Raw genomic sequence first — 27,549 nt, forward strand, 5'->3', positions numbered from 1 at the left:
TTAAGGCCTTTCCCTAAACTAACATTGACAATTAGCTCAGATAAGAGTGCTCAAATCCTTCCCAATGGAAAAGTTCAGCATGGGGAGCAGCAAGGTGTCCAGGCGTCCTGGCTGCTTTTTACTACTGCATCTCCTCCCAGCACCAGCAAGTATTTGCCATTTCTTCTCCCGAGCATCAGTACGAGCTCAGAAGCTCAGACCCGACTCCATCCACCCCTTGTCCCTCACCACATTCTGGCCAAGGCTCCCAGGAACCCTTTAACAGGGATTTTACTTGTTCCTAAATTGACCTGTTTCGACAAAAAAGCTGATGAAAAAAAGGGGAGTTCCTTGAAGGAGCTGCTGGCGAGTTGAGGACAGCTTTTTTAACACAGACTTTGGGAGGAGGAAAGCACGGTCTCTGAGCACCAAGGGCTTTGCGGTAACTAAATGCCAATTCTCAGTTCCAAGTTTTAACTGAAGTGGAACTTTTCCTTGGTTCAGGAGAACTTTTCTACTCAATTAGTGAATGGGTTATTGCTTTTGTGCTAACAAAACTGGAAATTCAGTTTTTGATGAATAGTTTGAAAGTACCTACTCATAGCAAAAAGGATTGTCTCATAAAAGAAAAAGCAGAATGTTTTAACATTAAAAAGATTTGATAAAGAGTTATTGACTGGCCTCATTTCTAATGCTTATAACTGGCCAAGGGGGGAGATAAACATTTTATTGTCTTAAATCTTTCACATATGGCATGCCATTTCCTATTTTTCTCACATGGGGCTGGGATCATGCCACTGAGGCGAATAATCCAGGGATCAAAGAGATGAGGAGCGGGTGAGCTCGGGCTCTGGGCAGCACGGTTGTGCAATTCTCCCCGGCACGGACTGTCCTCCGACAGCAAGAGCTTCCTCCGTCGGGGCAGCTGAAGAAAAGAAGGTGGATTTGCTTCCAGTGGAAGAGTGAGCAATGCTGGGGCTCGGGGGGGGACCAGTGGGACCAGGGTTTGTGTCTGGGCACTGGGTGCCATCCTGGGGGAGGGTCCTGCCTCCCCCAGCGCACAAAGGGGCTGGTTAAACTGGGCAGTTCCTGGGGCTTGTTTCAGGATTTCCTGCCTCATTCAACACTCTAAAAGGAGTTTTACCAAATTGCAAAAATTCCAGCCCAGCTCAAGCAGTTTGCAAACCCCCCCCGACCCAGCCGTCCTCTCAGGGCTCCTTTGCTTGTGAATAAGGGGTTTTTCTGGATGGTCCCCCACCTCCCTTGGCACTACCTCTGTAGAGAGCACCCAGCCAGCCCTCTGACCAAATCTGCTGCTTGCATTTCTTCTGCCTGCTCTATCTTGTCCTTGGAGCAGTTACCCAGGTACCAGGAATAAAATTTATACCGTTGAGGGGTCTCCTCTCCTTTAAAATTGTCTTATTTCTACCTTCCAACAGTGAAATGAGTCAGCTTCTCTCTCTTTTAGAATCTTTATGTATCTAAATGCATGTATATAAAAAAATATTATATATATAAAAACATATTTTACCAAACATAACTGCATTTCTGACTGACCCCACCAGGTTTCAGAAGAGAGGGGGCAAGGGGATCGATCCCAAGTGCCAGAGAGAACAGAAAGGGTGGGTTCAGCCCCGGGACAAAGCCATTTTTGGGGTGGCCCCCACGCTGATCCTCTCCCCACAAGGGTGCACGGGCAGCCCGGCTCTGTGGGACCAGGCACAGGGCAGCCTCATGGGCTCCCGTACCAGCCCCTTCAGACCAGAACCCAACACGCTCGTCCCTATTGCTCTTCCACCCATCGCTCCCAGGAACGAGCCGATTCCTCCTGGCAATTAGGTAAATACTCGGGTTTACAGAGCACAAGCTGCTCCGGCAAATAATTAGAAGAGAGTGTAGTACAGCATCTCAAATGCCCGAGTGCTCCTGCAAATGAAGGGCTGTGCTGACTTACAAGCAAACACAGCCACTGGGAAAAGGGCTTTCCTTCCAGTACTGCCCCTTCCCCCTCGGCACCACAAAAAAATTGAGCACGAGGGTGCCGTCCTGCCTCAGGATTTTACAGCAGAAGGATTTTCTGTTGGAATAAACCAAGCTTTCAACCGTCCAGCAGGACACGGGATCCCCGTGCTGTGGAGATGGGGCACAGACCTGTGATGCTCTGATTTGGGATGTACCTGCACAACCACAACTCACATTTTTCGTCTTTTTTTTAAAGCACACTGTTGTGTTCAATGTGCATTGAAAGCAAATTTCAAAGTCTTAAAATTATCCAGAAAATGACATTCTTGTGTTCTAGCCAGTCTTACTCAATTCTAGCAAATACAGTATTTTGATAACACGGTTGGGGCTCGGCAGGGCTGGATGAGTAATAAATTGGCCAAGAAATGAAACTGATTTTAGAAATCACCCTTTCAGAAGAGACACCCTTTGAAGAAACTCTGTGTGTTCTTCTCAGACTTAATGAAATGACTTGAATTTCTTACCACTTCTATAACTTTAGACAAGCAGAGAGAAAACTAGTCCTTTATGAAGGCAGAGATGATCACCTTGCTGGGATTGCATGCCAAAACCCACATTCATTCACCTTCTCAGGGGATGGGGGAGCAGAGGCTTCACAACACCTCCCCCAGGCTCCCCCATCTTCCTCTGGGCAACAAAAATTTCACTGAAGATAACTGGAAAAAAAATTTAAATCTCCAGAAGTAGCCCGTGCTTTGCTCAGCACAGCTTTCAAAGCTTAAACCTAGAAATCGGTCGCAGATAGGGGATGTAATTCCTGGTAAGCAAAGTGGCCCAGTGAAGCCACACTGGTAACGCCCCAGAGCCGGCGTGGAAAGAAAGAAAAATGGAAATTGGGTGAGGAAATGAACTGAAGGAAGATCCAGGGCAAAAGATCTCAGATACAGGAGCAGAAAATACATCTTTAAGCAGTAAAGGAGGGTTACCGAGTTATCTTTTGTCCACTGTGTGGGGAGCGATCTCCGTCCTGCCAGAGATTACCTGCCTCGGCTTTGGGAGGGGAAATCCCCCCCCTCCCCTGCAGCCGTCGCTGACAGACAAGGTGCTGTGCGGGAGCTGGCAGACGCCGCAGAGACAGGCGCCCGCCCGGCAGGTAAACTCCAAAAAGTTAGTGTAGAGAAACCCCTGGAGGTTTGGAAGGTCAGATCAGTGGGAACAACTCCACACAGCACCCCGATAACCACCCGCTCCAGAAACTGGAGTCAAACCTGCTCCCAGCCCTAGTTATCTGGGGTACAAGATAAAGTTATGAAAAGCTATAAAATCGAATGGCTTTATGGCCCACAAACATCAGTGATGCTCGGTTCCCGCTCCCTCACGTTTGACTATACATGGTTGGGGTCAGAGGCAGCGCAGACCCAGAAGGAAAGTGGGATTAAGGTGGGGAAAGAGACTTTATGGCCAAACACCATGAGTGTGGCACTGGGGACACACTCCAGACCCCCCCCACGCCCCATCCCGCATCCCTGCGGGATCTCCAGGGGCTCCACGGCCCCGAGCCCGGCACAGACAAAGCTCTCTGGAAGATGTACAGTGTAGAGGCTCCCCCCTGCCAAGGGGTGAGGTCATTTTGGAAGGAATTTTATTTATTCAGGAAATATTTCTGGAAATATTTACATGTCAAGATTACATGTTTAAATTCCTTGACAAAGCAAGCGCAGGGCCACATGCAGGATTTCTGAAGAGCTCTGCAAGCTTTTCCTACACACAAAGGGCTTTTACTGTATCACCATTCTGGTGGTAATAAATCCCACCGTATGATAAACCTACATCATTTATTCTAATTAAAACTTACTTATTTACCCTAAACAATTAATATCCCTCAACAGGTAATGGATCCTTTCTCTAAGAGAAGGGGATGGAGTCCTGTGTTGAAAACTCCAGTTCTCAGCCGGGCAGGAGGCTGCAGTTTCTTTTCAGCACAAATGGAAGGGAAGGGATTTGCTCCGTACACTCAGGCTCAGAGCGGTGTCTGCAGCCAGACCCTCCTCACCAGATGTCAACCCGGTGCTGCTTCTCCGCAGGAGGGGGCACCCAGACCTACCAGGAGCCCTGGGCAGCCCCCCTTGCCCCAGGCACGGCCAACATTTAGTGACTAACACGCTCTTCCAAGTATTTTAGATTTTGACTGACAGAACCTCAGCAGCAACATGAGGGATAAAATCCTATCCTCTCTAAATATATATTTTTAATGAAGTAGTTTTCAACTCTGCAAGACTATTACCCAGCACAAAGAACAGGCTCTCCTGCTCTGGAAAAAAAGACATAATCAACTCCTCCGTGGTGCTTTCTGTCCAGGAGAGTAACTCAGTATTTTACTTGATCACTACAGGAGAGAGGAAAAAGACGAGCAAAGGTAGGAAATAGCTTCTGTATGAGAAATGACTCGGTAGACTGTGACTTCAGGCTGCAAGAGATTGCTGGGCAGGGGACGGGAAATATGACAGAAGCCCGTGAAATTATAAGTGGGAAAAAGAGAATTAATAGGGAACAAGCTCATCATGGTGTCTCTCAGCCTGAGAGCCAAAGGCATCAGGTGAAGTCCTCACCCGGCAGCTCCCAGGAGGGAACAGGACACAGCTCTGCTCACAACAGCGGCCATGGGAGGCTGCCACGGATGACACCACAAGCTCATGTTTGCTCAAAGGCTCTTTTGCAGGTTTTTAGAAGGAAAAAAGAAAAGTCCATCTCTAGTTACTGAGCCTGGAACCACCTCCCTGGAGCACCCACAGCAGCGCAGGAGGGAAGTGCCATCTCCCATCCACTCTGCTCTTCCCAGGCACCTGCTGCTGGCAGCGTCCTACAGGGACAGTCCCTTATTCATGCTAAATAATAAGCAGTAAATTATTTTAAGCCAGAAAATGAAGATAGCATGAACTGACAGTAGTATGCGTTGGCTCTAATTTTCCAACACGCTGTGATGTCTGCTCTATTCTTCCTCAATTATTGCCAAATTTGTGATGTGGATGTGAAATTCCCAGAAGTACAGAGGAATTGTGGAACAGCACAGCCTTTTAACAGATTCAGCAGTGTTATTCCTGGAGTTATGTATAATATTTCTAAAGTTATATCCAAATCTAAGTCTCTATACACTGCCTGAAGGGAAAAAAATTAGGCTAATTAAATACTGGAATAGAAGAGTGAGATTATTCAGAGAGTTTAAGGCAACACTGCTTTATCTGGTAAATCACAGTCACTGGCATGAGAAAGAAATGCACAAATAATTCTTCGAGTTTGAAAGTTTGGACTTAACCTCTGTTCACAGCTCAGCTTCACCAAGCACAAACTCACCTTGAGCAGGCTCAAATATATGTGCAAAGTATTCATGGACACCCTTTTTTTAAAAAAAAAAAGCAAAACAAACAGAAACACAAAACCACCCCAAAATACAAAACTAAACCACAACACACCACCCAAGTAACTCCCATGTTTTATGACATTAGGATGGGTTTGCTTTGCCCAAGTATTCATAGAGGTATCAAAAACATTTCCACCTGAGGATCTACAGTTCAGTGAGGATTTTCCACTTGAGCTACCGACTTGGAGACTGCGAAAAGCATCACGCATTCCCTCTCCCCGAGGCCCTTAACCTTAATTATCTCTGAACACTTTTGTTGGCCTGCCTTGACCCCGGGACTCGCTCAGGACACACAGACACCGGCAGCCAGCAGCCCACAAGAACACCACCATCAGCTCTGCGTTACACTTGCCCTAAGCAATGGCACTTACACAGAAGTTCTCTGAGAGTGATTACCTCATGCACAAATACAATTTTTTTCTTTTTAGTGCCCCCTACCTGCTACTTGGGTCCTATCCCAGGCCTTTGGCTTCCCATCTGGAGAGGCACAGCCATCACCACAGTGTATCTGCTGGCACTGATAATCACTTTATTTCCTTCATATCTTACAAATCTGAAAGAGACATTTGGAAAACACTCTAGAAAGACATTTGCTCACAGGAAATAATTTTTGTGTGTTTGACACTGCAAACCCAAGTTTGTTCTCCAGCCTCTCAGAAGCGTGCAACCAAGAGAGGTTGTGACTAAGCAGCTTCAGGTTTGTCAAAAGAAAAAGAAATTTAAACAAGGCTCTCACCAAAAAAAAAGAGACTTCCCACCACCCCACACGATGTCATCACTCTTGTCTGAGCAGCCTTTCAGCCAGCACTTTGCACCAGCTTTGGCAGCAAGAGGAGAGGGTCCTGTCCATGTGGCCACCAGCTCTCCCCCACAGCTTCTCCCCATTCAATCAGGCACTGGTGGAGCTGGGAGGTTTTGGAAGGTCATTTCCCCACCCAGCACAGCACAACAACCTTGTTGTCCACCCTGTGAAGTCCATGTCTGGATCCTTCAGAACGAGGGGTGCTCTTCTTAAATTGTCTTCTAGAAAACTTAAATAAGTTTACATGGGGGGTGGTTCTAGGACCTGAGCTTTCTACTGTTAAGCACACAAATATTTTACCTTGTTTTCCCAATTAGCTGTTTCCTCCAGTTCTTCAAACCCCTGCCTGTAAGTCCTTCTTATATTTGCATTTTTCCCAGAGCCCTTTTCCCCAGCCCCCTCCCTCACCTTCTGCCAAGGAGCACAACCACCCACACCCTCAGTCCTTTTAAACCCAAGCCTAATGTTTAATTTTCTTCAGCTGCCCTTCCCAGGCCTGTGATTGCTCCTCGATTACCTTCACTTCTGCTGTTACAGCTGTTTCCCTTCCTCAGGACAGTTACCTTCCATTGCTCATGGGGAGGAATTAGCATCTGCCCCCGAGGTGGAGCATCTACGTATGCTTACACTGGGGATATTTTTTTCTTATAGGCAAAACATGTATTTATACAGAATTTACTTTTAATAGCAACTGAAACAACTAAAAATAGAGGAAAGGAAGCCTACATGAAGAAACAGAGTGCTGCTTTCCTTTGAAACAGCCTGCCCGGATCTGACTGCAGGGTGCCCACACGTATCCCATTCGGCTCCTCACACCTCCCCGAAAACTTATTCTAACTATTGCCTGGATGCTCATCTGCATTATTTATGGGACACATATGAAGATAAATACAACAATATATTCCTGAAAGAATATAATTCTGATGAGATTGGGGAGATGCTAAAATACAGGAGCCCTGGGATTAACAGCCTGAACTAATATCGCAATTGTCATCGTGTTAAGAGGATCTCGGGAGACTGGAATATTGATATAACTATGGTGTGAAATCAAAATCTTGTCATTTATAAAGGAAAAAAAAAAATGTTCCTGGCATGCAGACAGCTAGTTATGCATGAGTGTAGCACATACAAACCACAATGTTAGAAAAGCCCCAAGAGATCCTATAATTCTGCAAATATAACTATTCAGTATATTCAAATGAAAAAAAAAATTGTCTTTAACACACTTCTCAATCAGTTATTCATGTAATTTTAGGGGCCTGTTATTCCATCTATTTTTCCTTTGATATTTCTTATTTCTGATCATCATGCATTTGTGGTAATTGAGCCACATGAAAGACCTTAATAGAAGCTAGAAAACATTGTCTACTTGACTGTGAGGAACAGTAAACAGCAGTCGTTTGCTACCACAAACAGCTTCATTATAATTATCCTTTAGCAAAGAGCTAAATTGTGAACATCTTCATTTCTCTTAAAAAAGAGACATCAAGCTTTGCCTGCAAAATCAATTTCTCAGGCGGTCCACTAAGCGCCATTAGCAAAGCTGCTTTGCCCCAAAACTCATCTTAACACCGTTTCACCAGCTCATAATTTCTAAAGGAAAGAACCGACCAGGGAAACCGGCTGCTCATTGTTCCCCGCTGATTTTGAGCTGCCCATGGGCTTATCGAGCTCCCAAAAACAAGGGCCAAAGTGACTGTTGAGCATCCCAAGGAACTGCGATGCCCGGCCCGGGGGAGTGTGACCCCGGTCCCTGGAGAGCGGATGGCCAAGGACCCGCGGGTCCTGCGCAGACGGGCTTCGGACCGATGCTCTCCCTGCAGCACCTTTCTCTGCCCACACGTTGCCTGTACCCAGCCCCTGCCTGAGCTCACATCGACTACGCTTCTGAAATGGGCACTTTGGGAGCTTGAAGTTAGTTTTCCTGCCACATCCGGCCCAATCTAAAGGAAAAATGCGCTTCTTTGTCTGGCGTCTCACTCCATGGTTGTCTCCTGGAAATGCGCCTTGACTCCGGAGGAGGAGTGAGGGTGTCATTCAGAAACACCCGTGTCAGTGGTGCCTTGATCCAGCTCTTCTGAGTTTTCAGGTTTACTCGGCAAGTAAAACACCAAAACAGACCTTTTTAGCCAGAAAATATTTGGCCTCTGACTAGACGATATCATGGTTTGTGATAACAGTTGCATTTCTTTTATTCCCATCCCAACCCAAAATCTGAATGGTAGCCGCCTGTGTACCGAGGGCTCGCTGCCCCCCCCAACCCATCCTGGGGGGCTGCCACCCCCACACTGCCCGGCCACCCCCCAAGTTCCCGCTGGTGTGGGGGTAAAGGGGCAGAAATGCCACCACTGGTCCCCATAGCCTGGGAGCCCGGCAGAGGGGAACGGACCCTTGCAGATCCGTGCCAGGGAACTGGGGTTTGGGATTAAGCCCGGGGGCGAGTGATCACAACTTCACGGCCCCCGTTTTCTCTTCTTTCATGAAGAACAGGACACAAAACTGAGCTGTACGTTGTTTTTTTCGCTTCAGCTAACCAGGTTTCTGTTGCCTGCAGAAGGCAGAAGGCTGACTGTCTTCTAAACATCATTACAAAGGAGGCAGGAAAATGCAGCGACTCGGATACTCCTGAAAATGCCCCTTCTGAATAACTGCTGCAAATACCAGTAATTTGAACAGAGATGCTAAATGGCACCTGTACCCTTTACATTTTCCCAGTCTTAATTATAATACAGACATGAAATCTGGTTACTTACCTTAGAAAATGTGCATCTATAATGAATAGACCTGACAAGTAAATGAAGAAAGTGAAGTAAGTGCTCGTTCCTTCATGGCTTGAAGGCAAAATGAGCAAGTAGATATTTTACCTGCTAATATTTAATGCAACCTAAAGCCTAATTATTCTGGTTGCCAACATCCTGAGTGAAATTAGTATTGTATTAGCTATTTTATTTGTACCATCTCATCTTGGAAAGGAAAACTGATTTTGGAACTCTGCTTTTTCCACAAGGAAGGCCCAGTGGAGCTGGGAAATGCCAAGGTCTATGGGTGGAATAAAGTACTCCAACTATTCTAGCGCTCTCTCTTAGAAACACATCGTTGTAAGTGGAAATGCAAATACCATATGCTCTTATTGAGGTTGTAATTAATGTATTTGGGAAAGGAACCAATGTAAATGATTTTTTTACAACAGTGAGCCTTTATACAAAGCTGGACTATTTAAAAGCATGCCCGCTATGTGAAGGCAGAGAGGGAAGTGTCAGGCCATATTTATGAACAGTCAAGGTCGAGTTGATTTTCATAAAACTCCTCAGTAATGGTTTCTAATTCTGACGCTCATCTTAAGGGCTCGGGAGCTCAGATCTTCTCAATGGCTAATAAAGCATCTTTCAAATTCCAATGTGAGTGATGCTCTGCCCCCTCGGGGGTGGGTCACCTTAACCATCCCCAGGCCCAAAGATGCTGGACAGACTGGTAAAAGTTTTAGTGGAGCTAATATTCTGAATAGCATATATAGATATATATGCTATTTTATATATATATATACTATTATATGTTTTATATATATATTTGGCAGCATTCCAGTGCCTAAAGGGGCTCCAGGAAAGCTGGGGAGGGACTCTGGATCAGGGAGGAGAGCCATAGGAGGAGGGGGAAGGGTTTGACACTGAAAGAGGGGAGATGGAGATGAGATGTGGGGAAGAACTTCTTTGGTGTGAGGGTGGTGAGAGCCTGGCCCAGGTTGCCCAGAGAAGCTGTGGCTGCCCCATCCCTGGAGGGGTTCAAGGCCAGGTTGGAGGGGGCTTGGAGCAACCTGGGCTGGTGGGAGGTGTCCAGAGGTGGCACTGGGGTGGCTTTAAGGTCCCTTCCAAGTCAATTCCATCATTCTATTTAGCGCTGCAACCCAGTTCCCACCACACAGCACCCATCCTGCAGATGGGTGATCCTCTCAGTGTGTCCCCTGGGACCTGTCACCCATCAGCTTGTGGGTGAACACCAGTCACCCTCCTGGAGCCCACCCTCTGCTTTAGCTTCATATTAACAGCATCCAACATGTCTGCACTGAGGCAGCTCCACACTGGGATGGGTGCAGCCAGAGACACCCGCTGTCCTGGTGTCACCACCGTCCATCTGTCCCCATCCCCAGCGCAGCCTCTGCCCCACGTCCCCCTCACTCCAGCACCTGAGCTCCACATGGTGGTGGGACACTGAGACCAGCAGTATCTGCTTGGGAGAGGCCACCAAGAAATGGAAATCAAAGGAGCAGATGATACTTGGTGGTACCCTTCATGCTGAACTATGTAATTAATATTAATAGAGTTATAATTTGATTAAATGCGTTTTTTTGTAAGAAGGATTAAGTGTACCCTCGTCCTATAGGCTCGTTGCAACACAGTGAGGTTTAAGATTCTTGCCTTTGTAGGCAACGGACGGTTCCCGTGCCCCTGTCCCTGTGGCAGGAGAGGGCCAAGGCTGGGCAGAGCCAGGCTGAGCCGGGGGAAGCCCCTCCTGCCCATCGCCTGCGTGGGAGCACGCAGCCACGGCCCCCCAAAACCCCGGCACACACCTCCCAGGGGAGGAGAAATTACTATTAAAAATCCCATGCATCAGAAGGAGATGATTAATTTTCTTCCAACTAATTAATAAACTGAGATAATTTTCCACCTACTGATCCGGAGTCCAGCAAGATCAGCAAAAAAGACCGGTATTGACTTTGGGGGATTTTGCACCAGTGTCATTTTATGGTTCACTTCAGCAGAATGATACATTTATACTGGGAAAGGCAGGTTATAGGATTTGCTAGGAACAAGACCATTTTTCAGAAAGAAGGATGTTTACCTACATTTTCTCTGCTGCTACGGCAACTGAAAGAGAGCATTGTTGTTTTGTTTTTAATTAAAGTTTTTAGCATTCATCTCAGCCACTGTATTGACTTTTTAATATATGAATAAATATTAAAAAGCATATATATTTCATACTCCCTGCTCTGCATTTATTCCCTGCAACTTACAGGATTCTTTCCAGTGAGCTGAGTTATACATTTTCAGCAGCATCCTGCCACATCTTAAAAAAAATAAAAATAAAGTAGGGCAAAAAACCACCACATTAACTCACTGTGTCCCGAAATGAGTGTGTGCTCCATGCAGAACAGAGCTCAGCATTAATAGGTTTCGTACCTATTTATAGTGAGTAGGCTACAGCATTTCTGAAACATCCTGTAAACACGAATCCTCTGCACGCTCCCATCGTGTAGCCAAGTATCATTTTCCTACTCTCAAAATACGGGGACTGGTTCCCAGACATAAATATCCGCGCTCAGATGCCACAGTGATGGGCTCCGACTCAAAACTGCCTTTGCCGTGTCCTGGGCTCAGGGATCCCGAGTGCCACGGGCTGCGGTTTTTGCCAGAAAATGCCACTTGATCAAACCCAAAGCGGTTTGCGGAAACATGCTGGATTTCAGACACTTCCCACAAGCTTGTCAGCAATTTGCCTGCTCTCCTGCCCGGTCCCCAGAGCTCCCCCGGGAGCGGGGTCCGAGCTGTCGCCCTCCCAAAGCCTCTTTGGGTGTTGAGGGGCACCAAGGCGCCCACCGCCCTCCTGGCCTTCAGCCTGAGACACCTGAGCGTTCCCAGAGCTGACCCCTTATGCCTTTGACTGATTAGACGCAGATGAATAAACAGTGCAATAGTTTCAATTTCCTAAGAAATGGGTTTTCTCTGAAAATAGCCCTCTTGCTGCTGGGCAAGGGCTAGGAGATAGAGCTCTTGCTCAGCAGAGGTTGCCGTCTAACACCATGCCACAGGAGAGCAGTGAGCGGCCAGTTTCTCCTCCGACCTTGCCCTGTACCCGGATGGATTTGCTGTGTTGGTGCCTCGCAGAGCCGGGGCCGCACGGCTGGGTTTTAAAGGTGTGGAGAGGACAGATATTGCACCACGAAAGCGGCTGGTATTAATAAGGTGATAAGCCACCAAACACAACGCCGGATGGGCTTCATGCTGGAAGGTTAATTAAACCGGCAAAGCTCACACACAGAACTGCTACGGCTCTTTTCCCTTTAAATATTTTGCATGCTAAATTAAACTCTAGTCCCCTCGCTGCACACATGCAAATAAATAAATAAACATAGTGAATCAAGTCAACCATAATTCCAATTAGTCCCAGCTGGTATTTCACCATCCTTTAAGGCCCCGTCTGCAGTGCTCAGAAATGGGTTGCACATGGCCTCATGCAAGGAGACATGAAATAATTGCTTCAATCTGAAGGAAGAGTAACTAATTTTGTTCATGTATTATTCAGAATGACAGGGACATTACTGTAATAATTCCCGACTTCTTCAATATTCTCAAGAATGGTGGAGAAAAAAATGTATTTGCAGCCACCCGAAGTGGTATGAACTGCGGCTCCGGGCTGAACCTCTGCCTGCTTCCCTAGTTATTTTTAATGACATTTCCAAATCGTACTACTTTTCACAGCTAAGATTCATTTTGACTGGAAGTATGAGGAGAGCTCTTCTTGAGCCAGTGTGACCTGTTACTGATTTAGCAAAAACAGATGATGTCACTGGAAACAAATGACTCTTCAGTATTTCTTCTTTCACTGTTTTTCTCCCAAAGAAAAAAAGAATGACTTCGGTGACTCAGGTAGCAGTAAAATTAGGAAATGACTCTAAGGAAATCTGTTTGGAGAGGACACCTTTGGATGCTAATAAAGAAATTTATTTGTTTATTTATGGCCGTAGACACTTTAGCCTAACTTTAAAAAATTTGCATTATGATTCAATGAAATGGCAATGAGTTTTAAAAAAAGATGTTGTAAACTGTCATTATTTAATAAAGAGGAGAAAGAATAAAAACAGGGATAAAAATAAAATGAAAATCAAAAGAGGGACAAGACATGAAAGACTACAATGGGTGGGCTTAGACACACATCTGTATGCCAGCTTTTTAATGGAAAAAAAAATGATAAAAATCTTAAATAAGTTCCTTTGTATAAGCTTCAAAAGTTGCACTGGTTTGAAATCTTCAGGTGACTGATCAAATGTTGGGGTTTTTTCCTTTTTTTTCCTCCCTTAGTATAAATTAACAGGGATGGGGAGCAAAGAACGAAAAGCAAGAAAGACTAAAATTACAGGTTTGATTTATAAAAGGTAACGTTGAAAGAAGCATCTGCAAACGGTCTATTTGTGATGGGAAATTCTAACTTCAAGGGACACATTCCTGCGTACACACGCGTGTGCACACGACGTCGCGGAGCTCAGACACAGTCGTGTGAAAAGATGCAGTATTTATGAGATGAGTCTGACACTCAGAGAGAGCCAACGCAGGGGTAACCAGCACGCGAATGGGAGGGTGCTCATGGCTTCCAGTTGTGTCGTATGAACGGGGGAAAGTAGAGCTGAAAAAATACCTTTGTACTTGGTCATGAACATTGACATGAGAAACCAGTGGCATTTCAGGCCTGGTTGGGTTCGCCGGCTGTCATCTTGAGAAGTTGAGTACGTGCAGATCGAGCACACTGAGCTGGTGACAAAGAGCCTGACACAACGAGTTTCCAGCTAATTGATTTGAATATTTGTCAATGAGTTGGTGTAGAGGGACCCTGAGAGCGGCCAGCACGCGGCAGTCTGTCTGGGCAAAGCCAACCAACAGAAGACAGATAGAGAGCTGAACAAAACCAGAAAGAAAGACCTACTTCCCTAAATACCAGTGTTATGCAAAAGTTTATAAGGCATCAGAAATCAGCTGAAAAACACCACACTTTTTTTTCCCGAAGCACACAGAGGCGGGTTGGCAGATGCGTGTCGGTGCCTGCACACATGGAGTGTCAGGTGCTGGTTTCCAGCGGTTCTCAGTGACTAATTACAGCCCTCGCAATTACCACAATACTGTTATGATTCTTCAGAACAACAACATTTTGTTCACTGAATGCTGAAAACTTAATTTACTTGTCCCATTGCTTTCGGTAGCGAAATAATAAGGACACTGAAGGTGACTCACGTTTTTCCCCCCAAAGCGGTCGAATGGTCCTTCCACAGAGAAAGGTCAAGAAACGTTGCTCTAAGGAAACCCTATGGCTTGTAAAACCTCACTCCCACGGACAGAGCTTGCTCACACCCGCTCGGCATTAGCTCAGCACTAAAGGTTCACCAGAAGTTCTCCGTGGAAAATGTGCGAGCTGCAGGATGGGTAACTCCGTGGGGTGCGACGGTGTCCTACAGACAGACCACCCAGCTGGGAAAACTTGCTGCAATTTCTTTTCTGATGCGTTTCCCAGTCGCGAGTACTTTACTGCAATTTAAGAGCTGAAGTAATACGTTAAAACAACACATTGTATTAAAACTGCAAGACATTTATGTATTGTCCGAGCCTCGGAAATACAGCTAAGAAAAAGATGACCATGAAATTCTTGATAAAATCACACAAGTTGGCCGCCCTGAGACTAAACGTGGATAAGTATCAAGTTAGAAAGCGGAGCTGCACCTTGCTGACAGACCGTGTTCAAACGGGATGCAGTGTCACCATTTGCACCCACGTTCCCAGTATAAAGCACTCCTTCTACCGCAGTGCAGATACAGTTTCTGCAAATACTGAGATTTCTCTTTCCATGTTTTACAGGGTATCGTAGGAAATGAAACCATGTTGTCAAGTCACCTTCTTCTACTTACACAATTTCTATCCCCTTAATTTTTAGAAATAACCAGTGATTTTACGGGTTTCTCTGTTGCAGTACTTAGTGCTGGCTCTCACAGACCGCCCCGTGCGATGCAGGAGCATTAGCCCTAGTTTTTTCTGGGGTCCTGCAAGCACTGGCTGAGCTGGGGGTCCCCAGAAGGCCCGAGGTGACCCACCACCCTGCTCCTGTCCCACCCCCTCTCCCCCTGCCGGTCCTGCCCTGTCCTTCCCTGCCCGCTCTCTCCCAAGCCCTCACCCCGTCTCACCAGCGCTTGCCACCCAGCGGGTCCCCAGTAGCCTCCCATCGAGCCCAAGGCACCCGCTATTGATCCCAGACACCCCCCCCCAGCCCTGTGCTGCCTCTGGGTGCTCCAAGCACTGGCTGGGGGCTGGCCGCAGCCCCCCAAAGCAGCCAGCACCCCCCGGGGCCAGCAGCTGCTGGAACCTGGCCACAGCACGGATGGGAGCGCAGCTCCAACGGCATTTTCCTGCAGTCTGTACCTCCTGGAGCCAATCCATACTGCCTGTAATGTGGGAGGACTGCTCGGTCCCAGATCTAACCCTTCTGTCAGCCAGTATATACCAGTTGGCTCCGGCCTCAAAGGCGAGCTCGCGTTGGGTAAGGGTTCAGCTATGCAGGACAGTCTGTGGAACCCTCCCAGTAGGACCGGCAGCTCGGCCGTAGCGCTCGCTGAACCCCAGCCAGACGCTCCTCACAAACGTATATGGATTGTTCTCCTCTTCCCTGGCCTCGCGTGAACCTCCCCGGCGTCCGCAGGGGCAGGAGCCTCCCAGCACACGTGGGGCACGGGGTCCCCGTGGGCACGGGGCTGCCCCTTGTTCCCCCCGCAGCCACTGCAGGGAGCAGGCAGGGGTGGGAAAAGCAATGAGGTGGGGTTTTTTTCCCCAAAAAAGTACAATGGAAGTTTCTTTTCTCATGCTCACCCCTCCGGGGCTGTGTGCAGTGTCCCTGGGCTGGTGTGGTTTCCCGGCAGGGCTCAGGTGCACACCCCGACACGGCTCTGAGCCCTCGCCCCTGCGTGACCACCCCCTCAGCCCCCCTTTCCCTGGCTTTAGCAATATTCAGTTGTGTGTTGATCCGGGTACTATCGCTGATCATCTCCCCCTGTTTCCTCTTGCAGCTGCTGGGAACATTCTTACACGTTTGTCAGGTAAGGCTTTACTCCTTTAAAAAAAATAAATTAGAAAAAGCATCTGGTCTATTTTTTTTTAAACCCAACTCGAACTCCTCCAGCTGTTGTGTGACCTCATCCTTTATTAATTTCTGTAGACTCGTATTTACCATTGAGATCAACCCTACAAGTGTATAATTTCCTGATTTCTTTCCAGCTACTTTATTAAAGATTGGGGTTAGAGATTTGCTCCCCTCGAGTCCCCTGATAACCCTCCTTCTCTCGCAGGAGCTGTTAAGGAGCAGATGATGCATCACGGGTTCCTTTATAGCAACAATAATTGTTCTGCTTCGGAAGCAACCGTGGCTTATATACTGCCGTTTTTCTGAAATTGTTTTTCTTCTTTCCCTTATTGCTAAGGAAGATATTGGCACCAAAATGTGATTTGAGAGCTCGTGTTCTCTTATTTTCTCCCCTACCTGAAGCCAGTGCAGAGGCTACGTTTGCGATGCCACCGCCGACATCTGTGTAACCGAATCCAGCCTTATAAACAGGAAGCAGAAGTGACAGCAGCAATTCCAATAGGTGCTTTTCTTCTGCTGAAACCATTATTTCAGACAGGATATATAAATCACACCGGCTCTGAAGTGCCCGGTTCCAAGTCCAAGGCCGTGCTCAGCTCCGTGGATAAGCCCCAGCCCGTTACTCGCTGGCAGCCTGGCTGCTCTCCCCCCGGCGCCTGGAGCCGGCGATTCCCTGGGCTGGGGGAGGAACAGGGAGGATGATCGTCATTACAAAAGACCGTAAGATGAATTTTGTGTCTGTCGGCGAGTCTGTTCCTGCAGAAGCGGCTCTTCACAAACACTTCCAGTGCAGTACCTAGAGCCCAAACTGGTTTTCCTGCCCCAGACATCTCACTGGGATAAAGCGAGATATAAAGACAGGAATAAAGAAAAAAAAACCACGTGAAATATATAAAATCTGAATCGGGGTGAGCAATCTCACTGTTTGCAACATTTGGGATTTACAGCCCACTTATGATCAGATGTCTTATCTCAATTTATAATTCCTCATCGTTTCTGCACTGGTGGCAGGGGATCGCTCAGTAGCCTGGGGCAGACCTTAAAATGCCACTATAATGACATGATATGTTAGTTGTGTAATTTATATTTATCACATTTTCCTTTGTATAAACACAATTTGTATTCACATGGGTCCTCAAGTAACTGCAGGAATGGTAATATACCAGAAATGATAACATTTCATTGCTTGTGGCTTGCAGAGGAGGGAGAGGAGATGCCGCCCCGTCCAGGAAAGCCACACAAGAGCCCCGGGGGAGAACTCATCGGAACTTCAGCAAAAAGGGGCTGGGGGCTGTGCAGAGGGAGGGGAGGATGGTGTCAGGGAAACGGGAAGTTAGTAAATGATTGGTTTTTTCATTGCATTTCAACACCCAGAGCTTTGAAGGGATTTGGCGGGGGGGGGTGGTGGTGGTGGTTCCATTTCCCCAGTGCCTTACTAGAAGTTTAAGGAAGAGGATGGACGTCTCCCTCCTCCTCTGGAAAGGCAGGGACCCAGTCGGGAACTGCAGAGCCTGAGAGGGGCAGGGGGGCTGAGGGAAAGCATCCTGTATCCCAGCCCGATGGGAGGAATGGGTCAGGATGCCCCTGGAGCGGTACCCGAAGGGGCAGGCACCTGGACACAGAGCCTTTCCCCGAGTCCCCCCTCAGCCCGGCCACGGAGAGGGAGGTGATGGGCAGCATTTGTCCGAGCTTTATTGGAAACACAGAGATTGCGTTTAACATATCAATGGGCATGAAGTAAATGGGTGATTTATAAATATTTGCATCCTGTAATTGTCTTTAGGAAAGATCAGCTGGGTTAAATCGCACCGGGGCCATTTTTCTGTGGGGAACAGCAGAATAGCTAACAAGTTTCATTTCCACCACTCGAGCAGCTAATGGGCAATCTCCTAGTCTGATCACGCTCCTGCTTCAAAATGGCACTTCACCAGGGAGCACCTCTAATCGGACATGTTCTCTCCACACTTTCTGTGGGAAATGACTTTCCAGACTGCCTGCAGGTTGCTGGGATGACTCTCACTGCTGTGAGATGGGACTCCTGGGTGATGGAAGCAAAGTACAGGGCTCTTCGTGGGAATGCGAAAGCAAAGAGCTAGGAATTAGTGTGGACTCGGCTGCTGATCTGCAAACTCCTTCTGGGAACAGTGAAGGCAGCTCAACGGGTCTGGGTCAGACCTTTTCAGGTCTTAATGGCTTTCAATACCATAATACATGATAAAACTACATCTTGACTTGTGTTTAAGGGTTAATTCTGAGCTTAATGAGTCAATTCCAAGCAGTTACCGAGGGCATCTCAGGTAGGAATCAGTGAAAGCAGCCCAGTGTTACACTGCATTTCTCCTGACTGTGAGGGTATGAGCCAATGAGACCCTGTTGAAGACGTAAAGATAGTGACTTATGGACGTGATCAAATATTTAAATCTTCTGTAGCTCTCCTCTTTCTGCCAGGAGGTACTTTTTCCACATTTCAACTACATTGTAGAGGGCTGCAAATGAAGAAGAGAAGCAAAATTCTGAGGAAAGGTGAGGACAATGTAACCCTGTAGGTGACATTAACCTTATCAATCATTTTTGCATTTAGATCCCAATATCAGAAGAACATCGACCCAACCCCAAACTCCTGGCCTTTGGAGAGCCAGAGTGCAAATGGTGGGGCTTGGGCTCAATATAGAATCACAGAATGGTTTGAGTTGGAAGGGACCTGAAAGACCATCTAGTTCCAATCCCCTGGGCAGGGACAAAAATCAGTTCAAAAATATTTTTTTATATGGAATTAATAACCTCCTGAGTTTCTCCAGTTCCAAGTGGTAGATATTGCAGTGTGCACTCCATATTGACCCACAGCTGCATCTCCAGGGAAGATAGTCTGAAGGACTGGAATGGATGGAAGAAAAAGCTGTCAGGATAAAAGATCTTCCCTGTATTTACACTATAACCAGAGCTTCTGGAAAGAGGCTATAACACAGTATTTGCTAATGTGATAATAAAATAAGAGCAAAAAATGACAAAATTTGGTTTGTTTTCAATAAGCAATATGAAAAAAAAAAAGATGCTTGTCCTTAAAAACTGCCCTCACTCCTCCTGCACACTGAGGATCACCACTTTTAGCACCTCCATATATTATGGGCATATTTAATCAGTCCAGAACTTCAGAGCTGAGGGATAAAGTCCGGTCCCAGCGAAGCCAGTGGTCTTTTGGCCCCATCCCCAGCACAGACAGGACTCCATGCTCATAACCTGCTCTAACTCTGCTCATCTTCGGCTCGGGCAGAGAAGTCTTGTTGACAGGATTGTGGAAACACAATGTGGGGTAAGGGATGAAATACCAAGGGAAGATTGGAGGATTTTAATAATGCCTATTTTTATATCTACTAGATGCCAACCATCTGAGCTAATAGAATATAATTGGAAGACTAGATTTAGTCATTTTCTTTATTATTAGGTCTTGATGTACTTCTCTCAACTCCAAAATACTCATTACATGTAATTAGGAAGAAGATTAGAGTGCTGTTAAGATGCAGAATAATGATGCAGCTCAACAAGGGCCAGTGGAAAAAACAACCCACTTAGGAAAATGTCTCCAAAGTGCTGAGCAGAAGAGGGCATTTAAAAAAACTGATAAAGATGAGAGCTGGTACTAAATAATAAAGATGAGACTTTGAAGTGGGAAAGAGTTGATATGCAGAATCAAAGCATTTGATGACTAAACAAATCCCTTGTGTTTATTTAGATGGCTGAAGTAACATTAGTAAGATAATTCCCTAAGAACCACCCTCTGTGTCTTTTTCATAAACTCCCACCCCAAATAGCATAATTAATTCCACGGTTGTATAGAAGAATAATAAGAAAAAATCCATCCTTTGGGACGTAGGTGGCAATTTCTATCTGATAGAAATTGTGATTAGACACAGCATATAAAACTTTCTGATAATTCACTCACCAGAAATTGCCACATTACACCTATCAGAGGGCTGGTGATAGGAAACTTAACAAGCTGATATTTCACTCTGATTTCCTTGAGCATGCTTCAATTTATTAAATCAAAATTCTAGATTAGCTTTAATATGAAATAAGATTTTTAAATTTCAGAGTAACCTATGTCAGAAGGCACGAAAGAGATAATGGGGCAGCTAAGAGAAATTAAGTCGTATGCAGAGCTGAAAGGCGGGTTTAGAAGAAAAAGAAGAAATTTTCTGAAATTTGTGTTGAGTAGGGGATAAAAGAGAAGAAAAGGGAGCAAGGCTGTGCCTGTAACACCGTACAGAGCAGCACACCACAGGGCATTGCCAGTATGGGAACCTATTGCAGGTTCTACCACCAGCTCAGATGAGTTATTTCAGGACAGAATGGCTTTTCCAGTAGATGGGTATTAAATAGAAAGAGAGCTGTCGCCGATGCCCGGCCGTGCGCGGTGCCCCACCATCGCAGCCCAGCACCCCTGTGTAGCTGGAAGCACAGAGCCTTCTCAAACCACCCCCTAAAAATAAAGGGGAGGTGTAAATGACTGCTAAGCCGTGTGGGGACCTAGGGGCTTGGGGGAGAGCAGGGAGACGAGGGTCCCTCAGGACACCTCCCTTCCAAAACCTTCCTGCGCTGGCTCCGCCAGTGCAACGGGGGGAGCATCGACAGCCCATCCTCGCTGCTCCCTGCCCAGCTGAGCAAGGGAAACGGAAGAGTTTGGGGAAGAGGGAACGCTCTCCCTTAGCAGATACACAGCCCAACAGCCAAGGGACCCTAAATGTCCTTTTTTTTTATTTTAATCTTCCTCAAATTTATGGAGCAGCGGGCGCCATCTGGTCCCTGCCTGCAGCTGGAGAGGCAGAGCACACCCGGGGCTCACAGCAGCTGCCAGGGGGAAGCTGAGAGCGATGCTATTGATGCCCGTCACCTCATTGGGGATGGGAACGGAACAAAATGCAGGCAATCAACCCCAAAACGGCACTGGTGGGGGCAGGCATTCCTTCAAGCCGGTGTCTCGGGCCCCGCCATGCAGCTGGCCACCGTGGCCACCACGCTGCCCGCACCGAGCACCGCGCCGTGGTCGGGGCCTGCGGTGTGCGGGTGGTTACTGCTGCAGCCCAATCAATCTCCTCTGCTTGTTTATAAGTATCTGTGACTCACAGACGTTTTTCCTGCTCCTTAATTGCCAGTTTCCTGAGAAACCATTGCAGCCAGCCAATCGGCGGCAGAATTATGACTTAGTGACTAGATACAATTGGGAAAAATAAATACAGCATTATTGGTAAATTGAGCAGCACTTTTCTAAGTACATCATGTATTTATAAACAACACATACATCTGCAGAAACCGAGAACTCCCTCGTCTTGCTACAGGAGGTCTCCAAAGGTCTTGTTCTGAGAAGCAGCGCCCACTCCCCTCTGCCAAACAACCTGTCTGTGCGACGAGGGAAGCGCACAGGGATGGGTATCTCGGTGGCTCATGCCTGGGGACTCAGTGCTCCCCGTGAGCCTCAGCAGAGTGCACGGCACTGGTGGCTCGCTTGGACTGGCACCAGCACCCACGGTACCCCGGAGGAGCCTGGACCAGGGAGGTGATTTGGCTGATGGTCACCTCTCCTGCCCAGGGTTAACATCCAGCTGGAGATGTTGCCTGCGCCAGCTCATCACCGAGTTGCACGGAAGGGAGGGGACTTGGGGGGCGGAAAGGGGGACGGGGTTACAGAAAAAGGGGACAGGGTTAGAGCAGTCACTGGTGCAGCAGGAGGGATGCTGGGGGCCGTGGCTTCCCACCAGTCACTGAATCTCTGTATTTTGATCCCCACATCCATAAAATGGGACCAACAACACAGGGATCTGCCGGAACTGGGCACCAGGGCACTGCCACCCTTTTGGCCTAGGTTTTGCATCTAATGACAGGTTGTGGAGGAGGGCAATGAGGCACCGAGCATACTATGCCATACTATGCACACTAGCCATACTATGGCTCGCTGGGAGGAATCCTGTATCTCCTAAACTGTGCCGGCTTCCTAAGAGCCCTTACGGATTGCTACAGTAATTTTAATAAACTAACTGAAATCCCCAGAGTCATCACAATACAGTATTATTATTATGATTTTTATTATTCAGCATTGTTATAAAAGTGATGCAACAAGATCTAATTAAGAGAAGAAGACAATCTCTGCCTTCAGTGTTAGTCACTGCTCAATTACAGCTTCATTCAAAGCCATTAATTGGTAGAAAGAAATAAGCCTGTGAAGTCACTCTGGCACAGCATGTTATTTCCTTTATTCTTCTAATACGTGATTATGTTTGGGAAGCTTGGAAGTTTTTTTTAGCAATCATTTGGTAAAGCCACTCTAATAGTTGTTAAAAGGCTAGGAAACACAATGTCAGTTAATTTTGGATGAGATCATAGGGAACTAGGGGAAAGGATATAAAAAACATAATGGCATAAAAGAAAATGGTAAGTTGGAGGAGTGCAGCACCTAAACAACTGCATGATCCGCTGGATGATTCAGCCAGGCAGGCACGGTAATTGGCGAGCTGTGTACTGATAAGTTTTCTCCAAAGAGTACTAGCAGCCCATGTACCTGCGTCCCCGCTCCCGCAGCTGGATGGCAGAGCCGCCTGTCTGCAGAGCTCGGAGTGCCAGTACCCCGGGTACTTCACTTGCTGAACAACCTGAATCCTCTGCTCCTTCTTCCAGCTCCTGAATCAGACCCGCATCAAACCCTCCCATCCTCCTCCTGTTAGGGCACAGTGGGGAAACTGAGGCAGGAGGGCAAGAGACCATCTGGAGGGCAAGGGATGGGCTGGAGGGCAAGGGACCAGATGGAGACCAAGGGACCTGCTGGAGGGCAAGGGACAGGCTGGAGGGCCAGCCATGTGGGATCAGCGTCTCTCTGCAGGGAGCATCCTCTGGTGGTGCGGTTAGAGGAGATGGGTGTCTGTGGGGACTGGCCACCCCCAGGAATGCCAGACAGTCTCCACGAGTCTTGTGCTCGCTTGTGTAATGCCTACACCGACAGGCTGAGGATGAGGAGCTGAGCACCAGCTCTTCTTCTGCCCTGGAGGACCCTCTCTGTTTGGAGGATAACATTTATCTGCTGTCTAAAATTCACGTGTCCACTCCAAATGCTCTGAAAACCTGTGTGTTTCAGGTGGGTATGGAGCAGACTTAAAGTCCTGGACTTGGAATAATTTCAACCAAGGGTCTTTGAAACAAGGAGTTCAGTTCCTTTCTTCCCCCAAAACAAATACATCATTTTTCTGCGGGATGACACTTCATCTTTGTCTTTGCCCTCAGACCTAGAGCTCAAAACATGCTTCTGAGCGAGATCAAAATAATTTCAGCTGGCCAACACTCACCGTTTGACATTCCACCTGTTTGAAGCAAAATTGGAAATGGTATTTATGATGAAGATTAGCTCATGGCCATTAAGTGGTCTGGGCTGAAGATGGATATTTGCTGTCAAAGCGGCAGTGGTGATTTATCTCGGCTGGATGTTTCCCCAGCTATATGAACTTACTGCCACACAGCTCTTCTGGCAGAAGAAATCCGCTAGTGTTCCTGAGCTGCATTTTTGCAAAGCTGAAGAACTGACCCCAAAATGCTTTTGTAAAGACAAGAGGGAAGATCTTGCATTTTCCCTTGCTCAGACTGAGTTGTCAGAATTACTCTGTCCTGGAGCAAAATCAAACAGCTGGAGGGGGGGAGGGGAGAGGGGGGGAAGGGAATGAATTATTTCTACAATCTTAATTGGTCAAAGAATATGGGATTAAAAATAAATCTTACAGTTGCAGAAAATTCAAACCAGGTACTAGGCTATGTATTTTTTTAAAAAATGGCCCTGCAGGTGATGGCAGCGAGGGAGCAGCAGCAAATCCGTGCTGGACCAGCCCACCCGGTCAGTCTCCCCTGGGATCTCCTCTCTCCCACCAGCAGCAGGGAGCAGATGCTCTGGCAGCAGCGCGAAACATTTTCCCCAGAGATGCTCCTGTCCTCTGGTGCTCAGGAGCAGAAGGGCTCGGGGACTCTCTCAGAGTCACCACGTTTAGCATGGAAAAAAGGAAAAATAAACCTCTTCATTGCCCAGTTTTTCCTTCTGCGCTGTAAGTCTGTCCTCCTGGGCAGGGAGTCAGACACAGGCACGGCGCAAGCGGCACCAGGAGCAGAGCTGATGCTGAGGCCGGGCCAGGAGAAGGACACCTCCTGCTACAGCCCCTCCACCAGCGCTGGGGACAGGGGAGATGAGAACCACCACCGAGATGCAGGGTCCTACCCACACCTCGCTGGGCTACTGTTTCAAGCAACATCTATCTTGTCTTTCAGATGAAATTGCCGTATTGGAGTGGATGGATTTCTTCAAGCTTCTCTTAAAAACCATTTCTGTTTGAGTGTCTGGTTTCCCACATAGCAGAGTGCTGGCAGTGCTATTGCACATTCCCGCGGGAGAAGGACATCGTGGGAATAGGTTATTGATCACATCATTTAGATCGTTTGTGCAAGAGATTTCCAAAAGACAGACCGTTCCCTTATTTCCCACAGCTGCATTTCTGAAAAATTTCCGACTGCATTTTTCTTTCTGAATAAACCAGACCTCAAGAGGGTTTTGCCATCTTTACATTTACTCCAGCACAGAAATCTTTTATCTTCTATAAAGAATAAATAGCGAAGCAGCTCAGTGAAGTGCTGAGCAGACAGACGCAAACCTAAAGATGGATATACAAGCTCAAACCTTTCATGCCCAGAAAATAAATCGAGACGACAACAGTCCCAAAACATCAGAAAACCTCAAAGTTATGAAAACCAGAATACCATAAGTTAAGACTTTTCTAGCTCATATCTCTGGAAACTCTGAGATGTGTTTCGTATCGCATCCAGGGGAGCAGCAGCAGCCCGTCTCCCGGAGCCTCCTGGCTGCCCTCAGCCCTGACCCCAGGGACAGATGGGACACAGGCAGACTAGCAGGGAGAAGCCATGGGGTGGTGGTCAGGGAACTTTCTCTGCCCATGTCAAACCTTGCAGAAAAGCCAGAGAATCTACGCCTAAAGCTTCACTGCTCCAAGGGCCAACACTGACACCCCAAAAAGTGGAGGGGACAGCGTGGAGTTCTTGGGATAGCACCTGGACAGGCCATTCTTTCCATAACTCAGATGTAGGCATTCTCTGCGGGCAATACCGGCATGTTGAGTCCTGGTCACGATGCCCGACAGGTTCCACCGTACCAGCTCGGGAGGTGGCCACGGCAGTTATATGCAAAGCCAGATCTGGCAGCCTGGCTAGTGGCTCCGGAGAAGGGCAACAGGGTTGGTGAGGGGTCTGGAGCACAAGTCTTGTGAGGAGCAGCTGAGGGAGCTGGGGGTGTTCAGCCTGGAGAAAAGGAGGCTGAGGGGAGACCTTCTCACTCTCTCCAACTCCCTGAAAGGAGGGTGTAGCCAGGGGGGGTCGGTCTCTTCTCCCAAGTCACAGGGACAAGAGGGAACGGCCTCAAGTTGCACCAGGCGAGGTTTAGATTGCATATTAGGAAAAAATTTTTACACTGAAAGGGTTATTAAGCATTGGAACAGGCTGCCCAGGGCAGTGGTGGAGTCACCATCCCTGGAGGTATTTAAAAGATGGGTAAACGTAGTGCTTAGAGATACGGTTTAATGATGGGTTTTGTCAGTGTTGGGTTGATGGTTGGACTCGATCTGAAAGGTCCCTTCCAGCCTCAAACATTCTATGATTCTACGTGTGCTGTACATCACCAAGGCACATCATCTGAAATGATCCCCCATCAGCTGTAGGTCCCCTCCCAGGAACCCACCTCTGCTCCAGGGTTAGGTCCTCCTCAGCAGAGCTCCTCTGCCCAGAAAGGGCTTCGCTGCAGCAGGACGGCTCTCAGAGTTTGGTGTAAAACTATATACGGAGCTTAGCCTGTACCTAAACTCACACATCTATTCCTGGAAAATTTTGTTGAAGAGGATATTAAAACTGTCTCTTCCAATTCTGTTCAGGGAATCTCTGACCAACCAGTATGTCAATAAGGCCACATAATAATAATCAGATGTTTCAACTTGGCCTAGATAAATTAGCTATGGGAGAGCGGCCAGTCTGCTTTCATTCATGAAAGCTAGATGCCAACTGGTAATGAAGAATGATGATAAAAACCTAATCTCTTCAGTTTTATCTAAAAGTTAAAAATTAGGAACCAAACCAAAATACATGTTCTTGGGCAAAGTCTTATTGACTTAGTTTAGGTTTGGTTACAGAGGTTGGAATAAAACGCACGCAGATATTTACTTAACGTAAAATCGCATTCAGTAGTGTCAAGGAAGAAACTCCTGCCGTCACTTTTTCCTGAGACCTCTCCCACGTCCCAAGCCCTGAGCCACAAACCTCAGCACGACCGAGCCCAAGGGCCACCTGTGCCCACACACCTCCACTCATTGATTTGTCCTTTCAAGTCCTAATGCTCTACAATTACAGATGCTCTACAATGAGATGGAGACAAAACCTCAGTACGCAGCAGTTTGATGTTTGCAGCAAAATTGCAGTTTCTGAAACTTTAGTTGCAGAGATGAGTGTATGTGATATAAATATTTTCCTATTTGCTGCTGATTGCTCCAGGTGATGCACAGACTGGAGGGATGCTCATCTTCAGTGAGAGTCATCCTTCACGGGCCACTCTTTCTTACGCAACGTATCTCCTATCACACGTGTAACCTTCATGAGCATCTAGACCCGAGTAGCTAAAGGCTCACTAAGGAACAGAGCCTTGCTGAAGAACTGAGGGACAAGTGAGAAGAATGAGTTCCAGAAACAATGTTCTGAAAGGTTTTGAGAAGAAACTCCATTAAAGCAATCAGAGTATTTTTCATGGATGCCTAAGCCCGTAGCCACATAATAATTATAATGACATATACTGGCAATCAGTTGTTCAGTATAAGTACACCAGAATTTGTGTTAATCTCATTATTTGATTGCCTTCTCTGGTTAGACTTATGTTAAATATAAACAACAAAATGGAAGAGAAACATTGTGAAATTCTAACCTTAATATAAATTCACAGCCACGAAAGTGATTTGAACTGCCACTTTCACCTGTGTTTTACATTTTCTATAGATGGAGAGAGTAAAGGGTTATATTCAGCATAAATGTTTAATGAACATAGTAATTTCCATAACTGCCTCTGCTCCATTATCACACTAACTGCTCCCCATTGCGCAATAGCACTTCCTCGGGCCTTTAAAAGGGTACTCGATTTAAATTAACTTTAAAAACCTATTTCTTTTCACACTTCTCATATCATTTTATACCAACCTGGCTTGTGCAGATGGGATATGGAGTAATTTGACATTGGTATCGAAGGATGGTCAGTAGCCATCATTGCTGATGCCACGGGAGAGTATTATGGGCTTTGCTGATGGCAAAGGGTTGCAAAGGTTGCATGTGATAGGGGTCTGCTCAAACCAGAGACTAATCATTCCACAAAGTTCAGCTAATTGTGTTGATTAGCTCTGCATTGACAAACCAGTTATTAGTGACTTGTTCCGTA

The sequence above is a fragment of the Numenius arquata genome, chromosome 11, assembly GCF_964106895.1.
Source record: "Numenius arquata chromosome 11, bNumArq3.hap1.1, whole genome shotgun sequence".
Taxonomy (NCBI): Eukaryota; Metazoa; Chordata; class Aves; order Charadriiformes; family Scolopacidae; genus Numenius; species Numenius arquata.